This window comes from Lepidothrix coronata, unplaced genomic scaffold (assembly GCF_001604755.1).
Source record: "Lepidothrix coronata isolate B3197 unplaced genomic scaffold, Lepidothrix_coronata-1.0 Scaffold287, whole genome shotgun sequence".
Taxonomy (NCBI): Eukaryota; Metazoa; Chordata; class Aves; order Passeriformes; family Pipridae; genus Lepidothrix; species Lepidothrix coronata.
The window spans coordinates 41968-48003 of record NW_016690467.1 but is presented as its reverse complement, the minus strand read 5'-3'; the positions used below and the strand labels follow the sequence as shown (position 1 = coordinate 48003).

Sequence of the window (6036 nt, the reverse complement as noted above, 5' to 3'; positions counted from 1 at the left end):
ATTTTTTTTTTTAGCCCCTTTTTTTAACGTGTAAACAAAAGAAAAACGCGACCTCGGCGCGTCGGCTGAGCAACAGGAAGGAGCGGCGTGGTGGTGACGGTGGTTTGGTGCCCGTGGGGCTCGGGGAAGGTGATGCTGGTGCTTCGGGGACATCGGGAGAGGTTGAAAGTCAGATATCCCGGCTTTTTTTCGGGAAGGAGGGATCCTGGTTGCTGAGCAGGGTCACCCATCCCTGCTCCTCGTGCTGGTGGGAGACCCTCCAACCCCTCGCCGGGGTGTCCGGGTGTCATGTCCCGTTGCTGGTGGCACCAAGTGGGGCTGGGACTGTTTATAAACTGGGCAGACCCTGAGCCCTGCAGGTCCCTTGAACTACCAGAGGATGAGGAGCATCAACCTCTCCCGTCCCCAAAGCTTTCTGGCTGCTCTGTCTGTTTTCCCCTGGAAAAGGGGCATCAAAGCGATTCTTTTCCCCCTTTGGTACAATCAGATGGATGCTGGACGTGGTTTTGTTTGGAGAACTGTTGCTTTTCTCCCCTCTTAACAACCTCCTTTCCCGTGTTTAGGGGGTTTTGTGGGGGTTTTATGCTCGTGTTTAACTCTTCCCTTACCAAAGGATCCTGATATTTGGATTTCCGATGGAGGTTCTTAGCGTTTTCTTTGGAAAAGCTTTCTGCTTTCTGATTTTGAAGTGTGGGTCGGGCAGGGCCAGTCAGATAAATCCAGGAGGCCGTACACACCTGGAACAGAGCAGCGGGAAGGAGTTCCCATATCCACGGGATACCTGAACACGGAGCCACCACCTCCCAACCACGGAGCTGGGCGGTCTTTTGCCTTCCCCAAACCCACCTTTTCCTGCCTGAAACACCTTCAAAAATGCTTCTAACAATAATTATCTCCGAGCTGAGCGTTTTCCAAGCATCACATCCCAAATTCAGCCCCCCCCCCGTAACACTGGATGTTGACCTTGGAGAATTCAGCCAGCTCCATCCTTGCTGGGAACAGGGTTGGATGCAGCTCTTGGATGTGTCTGAGCCCGGAGCAGCTACTGGGGAGATGCTTCTAAAGGAGACATCATTTCTTTGGGAATGAATCCCCCTTTTGTGACGGCTAAATGGAAAAGCAAAGTGTTATTCAATAGCAGTCCCTCTGGAACGCTCTTCCGAGGCTCTTTCATTTCTCTTGGCTCCTGCCCAGTATTGTCCTCGTGTCCTACCCGGATCGTAGGGTCTGGAGGGTGGAAATACTCCCTGCAAACTTGTGAACCTGCCCAGAGAATCTGATGAGTCCAAAAGAATTATTTTAAGGAGTGTAAATTGGCTACCGAACCCAGCAGGGGCAGAGTTTCCTTTTGTTCTCGTGGCCATTCATAAAATTCCCCCCCCTGGCTGGGTGGTTATCTCTGGAAACGCCGGATTTTATCCCGAAACGCTGAAATCCCACTGGGTTTGCACCAAATCATTTTCATGCCTCGTTTTTGTCGGTTTGTTTTGTTTGTTTGTTTGTCGATCCCCCCACCAAGTGCTTTGCCACCAGCAGAGAAACTTGGGATTTCCCTAGAATTTGGTTTAGCTTTCCCCCTTCCGGGCAAATATCCAGGGAATGAGTAAAAGCCACGGTCCTGCACCGGCGAAACCAGCGGGACGTGAAGGGAGCTGGTGGGGACTTTCCAGCCACCTCAAGGACTGTCACCCCAACAGGATGTGCTGCTCCTCAGCTCGTGTTTTGCAGCACTTCTCTCGAAGCCCAACAACCTTTCGAGGCTCCTTCGTGTGGTTTCGTGTGGCGGGGTGGGAGGAGAAGGTGGATTCCCCAATTTAACCCAAAAGAAAGGGTTGTTTTTTTTTTTTTTGTGAGTTACAACCAGAAAGGTTTTGAAGGTAGAATTGTGTTGGGGGTTTTTAACAAGACCCTTGGAATAAACACCTTCTGAAAGAGGGGGAAGGACGCCCCGTGTAATTCCAGCGGTGCTTCAAAGCAGGTGGAAAGCCAGAGGTTTTTCCTCCTCATAAACCATGAACACTTGCAGATGGAAAACCAGGAGAGATCTCTCTGTGCACACAACGCAGGCAGAGAGATTTCTGGAGCCCTTCCCGCTGGAAATCTGATGTCAGGAATACAAAAACCTATAAACAGGCAATAATATGAATCTGAAAATAATCCAGACTGGACAGATTAGGGCTTTGTTGGTCTCAAACCTCTCTCTGTTACATACTGTCCTGTCTGCCATAAATCCTTCCAGATTCCTCTCGTGTTTTTTTTCCAAGAACTGTTTGACTTTTGCAGATATAAAGAGAAGAAAAAAAAAAAAGCTTAAATTGCTGCCTTAGCTTGTAAAATCAGTCAAGTTAAATGAGGAACTTGGATGGGGTTCTTCTCTGAGCACTCCTACGTGAGTGTTCAGGAGAAAGGACATCCCTGGGTGGGACATATTCCCAGGAGCCACTGGGAGGGTTGGAGCTCCAAGCAGAACTCCCTGATCTGTAGGAAATCCAGGGCTGGTGAGCACCTGAAATCCGATTAAACGTTCCCTGTGCTCCGTGTGTGGATCCCTTGAGTTGAACATTCTCCAGGCTGGGCATCACCAGTCTACTGCTCCCACCCCCTCGTGCAAAGGACGCTCAAACACGGAGCAAATCTTCATTTCCAGGGAAATTGGTGACAAATCTGCTCCTGTTTTCACTTAGGCCACAATTTTGCCCTCCGTGTCTTTCACAATTAAAGGAACCAACATGATGTTCCAATTCCCGGTGCCTTTTCTTCTGGGCACCACTATTGTCCAAACCCACATCTCCCCGTGGCTTCCAATATTTCTTTCTCTTTCAATATTCCTTTCCCACGAGGAATAATTGAAACCTCACCAAAATAAATGAGTTTGGATGGCCTCGTCTGTGGCTGCTGGTGTTGGAAGCTCCCTGGGCTTTTGTGCTCCGGAACAATTCCCAGCTGGCTTCTGGTAGGGGCTGCTCAGCCAGCGGTGGGATGGGTTGTGGGCGAGCTTAGGCATGGGCAAAAACCGGGAATTCCCCCTGGTTTTCCGTAGTTTTTGGTCTTTCATGGAAGTACCCAGCAGGATCGGGTCATACCTGGCTGGTTTCTGGTCCCACTGGGAGCATCCTGTCCCTTCCTACGGGTGGAACAGTGGTGGGACTCAAGTGCTGATTTACTCTGAGCCTCTTGTTGTCACCTTTAGGGAAGGAGTTGTGGTGCTAAGTCAGTGAAATGAGCTTTTTAAAGGCAAGATCTCCATAGGTTTGTGAGCTCATGGTGTGATCCCTTGCCAGCACTGCCCGTTTCTGGAAGGTGTCAGGTCAGAGGCCGTTCATTCCGTGTGCTGCCACAAAGGCTGTGGAAAAAGAGCATCAGGCTCCGAGGTTGTGAGGATTAGAAGGGATAATAAAGCTTTTGAGAGCTGTTTTTCAGCTTGGTTCTGAAAATACTCCCTCCTTCTCCCCCCGGAAAGCAGGAGCAGTCGCTCATGGGTGACCCTGAGCAGGTTTCAGGGCAGGAGTGCTCCTTCCAGCTGGGAAAACACCAAGCCTGACTTAGTTAACACTTTTTCATGCCCAGGGGACATAAAACTCCTCCTGAAAGCTTGGCTGTAACCATGTGGCATCACTGGCCCTTCCATGTGGATCCAAGTCTCCCAAAAACCCGCCGCAAGGAAAACCTCACGCACCACCTGCTCCCAGGCTGGGTGTGCTTGGAGGAACAAGGACTGAAAGGGTGATAAACAGCTGCAGGGACACAAGAATTCCCTAATTTAGGCTTTTATTGAAGGGAAGGTTTAGTTCTGTGTGGAATGTTTCCCACCAGCCCTCTCACCGTCTCATCTACTGGGACGGTCTTGGCAGAGGAAAGTCCTCAATCCACCTTGGTGCTCACTCTTGTCACTGGGAATAAATATTGTGGTAATATTTATAATAATATCGTAGATATGTTATAATAATATAAAAGGGAAGGGCTGTTTATTTCTGGGATGGAATCACAGAACCATGGAACAACCAGGATAGGAAAGGACCTTGAGGGATCATTTCTGTGGGAAAGGAAGCCTGGATGAGATGATCCAGCACCCTCTCCCATTGCACCTTGAAGTCCTCCAGCAGTGGGGACCCCACCACACCCCCAGGGAAGTTGTTCCAGTGAAAGATTGTTCTCACCTTAAGGAATTTCTTTCTTATATTGAAACAAAACCACCTCCCCTGTTGTAACTTGGAGGCTTTATGTGTCTTCTCCTTGTGAAGAGAGATCCTTCCTCCTCCTCCTCCTGCTTGTAGCCACCCTTTAAGGACTGCAACATTGTGATGAGGGAATGTCTCTTATGGAACCAAATCCCTTCCAAGGCAGTCACAGCCCCATCCCTGGAAGTGTCCAAGGCCAGGTTGGATGGGACTTGGAGAGACCTGGGCTAGTGGAAGGTGTCCTTGCCCATGGCAGAGGGTGGAACTGGATGGGCTTTAAGGTCCTGTCTAACCCAAACCATTCTGGGATTCTGTGATTCCATAAATATTTGACCTTCATGTTTTAGGCTTGAGGAGGAGAGGAGAGATCCTTTGGGCTGAGAGGATCCCAGATCCAGAGTTATCCCTGCAGCATCATCCTGACTTCTCTGAGATAGGACAAGAGGTTTTTTTGGGGGGGTTATTTATCTTAAAAGATGTGGGTCTCCCTTTCCTGCCATCTTCTTTACCTTGGGCATCACTTCCCACGTTTCTGGAAGCCCACAGTGAGAGGTCTAATTTGTGGACTCCTCCATCCGTAGAAGTGTCCAAGAGGCTTGGAGAGACCTGGACTAATGGAAGGTGTCCCTGCCCATGGAAGGGGGTGGAACTGGATGTTCCATAAGGTCCCTTCCAACCCAACCATTCCGTAATTCCATGGCTCTGTGACTTGGGGGCCAAGAGTGCCAGTGCTGGTGCTGGCTCAGATCTTGTTCCCAGGGCTCTGGCAGAGCTTGCAAACTGTCTTTTGAGTCAGTTGGGGGGTTCACATTCCACTGTTCCTGGCTTGGCTGAAGGAGTTTCACCCAGCTCAGGGCTGTCCCACCTTGCCTCCCATCTGGAGGGAGACACAAAGTCATGGCCTTGTCCCCCTTTGCCACCAGCACTGAGGTTTTCAACCATCCTCTCCCCGTGCTTGGGGTGAGGGGCTTAAAAACAAGCCTCTGCTCGGAGGAAAAGAATGTTTTTGAACGTGATGTTGCGAGGGGAGTGAAAAGGAAGTGGGTTTTGAGGTAGAATTGACGGTTGGACTCGGGGACGTTAAAGGTCTTTTCCAATTTGAATGATTCTGTGGCAATGATGTTAAAGGTCTTTTCCAATTTAGATGATTCTGTGAGTCTGTGATTCCATGAAATGGGGAGAAAGTGCTTCTCAGCCCCTGCTTAGGAGAGCCTGGGGCAGGGCTGGCAACTGGTTCCCAGTTGAATTCTTTCTTTCTTTCCGGCACTTTCCTCTCTTGGATTCGACCATTCCAATTTTCACCATTCGGGGAAAAGTTCATGTATCCGTATAAAACCAATTTTAATTTCTTTTTTAATTTATAATTTTTAATTAATTTACCTCTCTTTTGGCATCACATTGAAACCACTCTCCGTTCCTTCATTTTTATAAACACGCACCTGAACCTCTCTCTTGCTCTCCACAAGCCCTTCAGCTTCCTGAGCTTATCCCCCTTCAGCATCATCGTGCTAAAAGCTCCTCTTTATTTTTTTTCCCCTCCTCTTCTTTTCCCTTTCCCCCCAGTGTACGTGCTGTCGAGTTTGATTTATGGCCTTGAAAGGGAGACTCTCGTTTAAAGAATTAATGGTATTTGCATATTTTATTTGGAAACTCCCCCGGCAGACCCTCAGCAGCCCGGGCGGGTTTTTCCTTTCCCTTTTTTTTTTTTTTTCTGTGTGTGTGTGTGTCTGGGCCGTTCAGATTTAGCAGCAGAGGTGAAAAGTTGAAACAGTAAAACCAATAAAACCACATTTATGTGACAGATAAATCGTTCCGAGGCAGCTCTCCCTGAGCCTTCGGGTTTCCTCCTCCCCAGCCC

The 6036-nt window shown here is 49.1% G+C and overlaps 1 protein-coding gene and 1 long non-coding RNA gene across 2 annotated transcripts in view; one reads left to right on the top strand and one right to left on the bottom strand.

Annotated features, from left to right (window-relative positions):
- The window catches only part of EXOC6B (exocyst complex component 6B), a 345342-nt gene that overhangs the window by 326011 nt on the left and 13295 nt on the right, over positions 1-6036 (top strand). The gene's annotated exons all lie outside the window — the stretch shown is intronic.
- LOC108508242 lies at positions 3788-4799 on the bottom strand. Its single transcript, XR_001878341.1, has 3 exons — positions 4688-4799; positions 4158-4288; positions 3788-3890 (listed from the first exon to the last, which is right to left on the bottom strand). It is a non-coding gene; the product is annotated as an uncharacterized LOC108508242 (long non-coding RNA).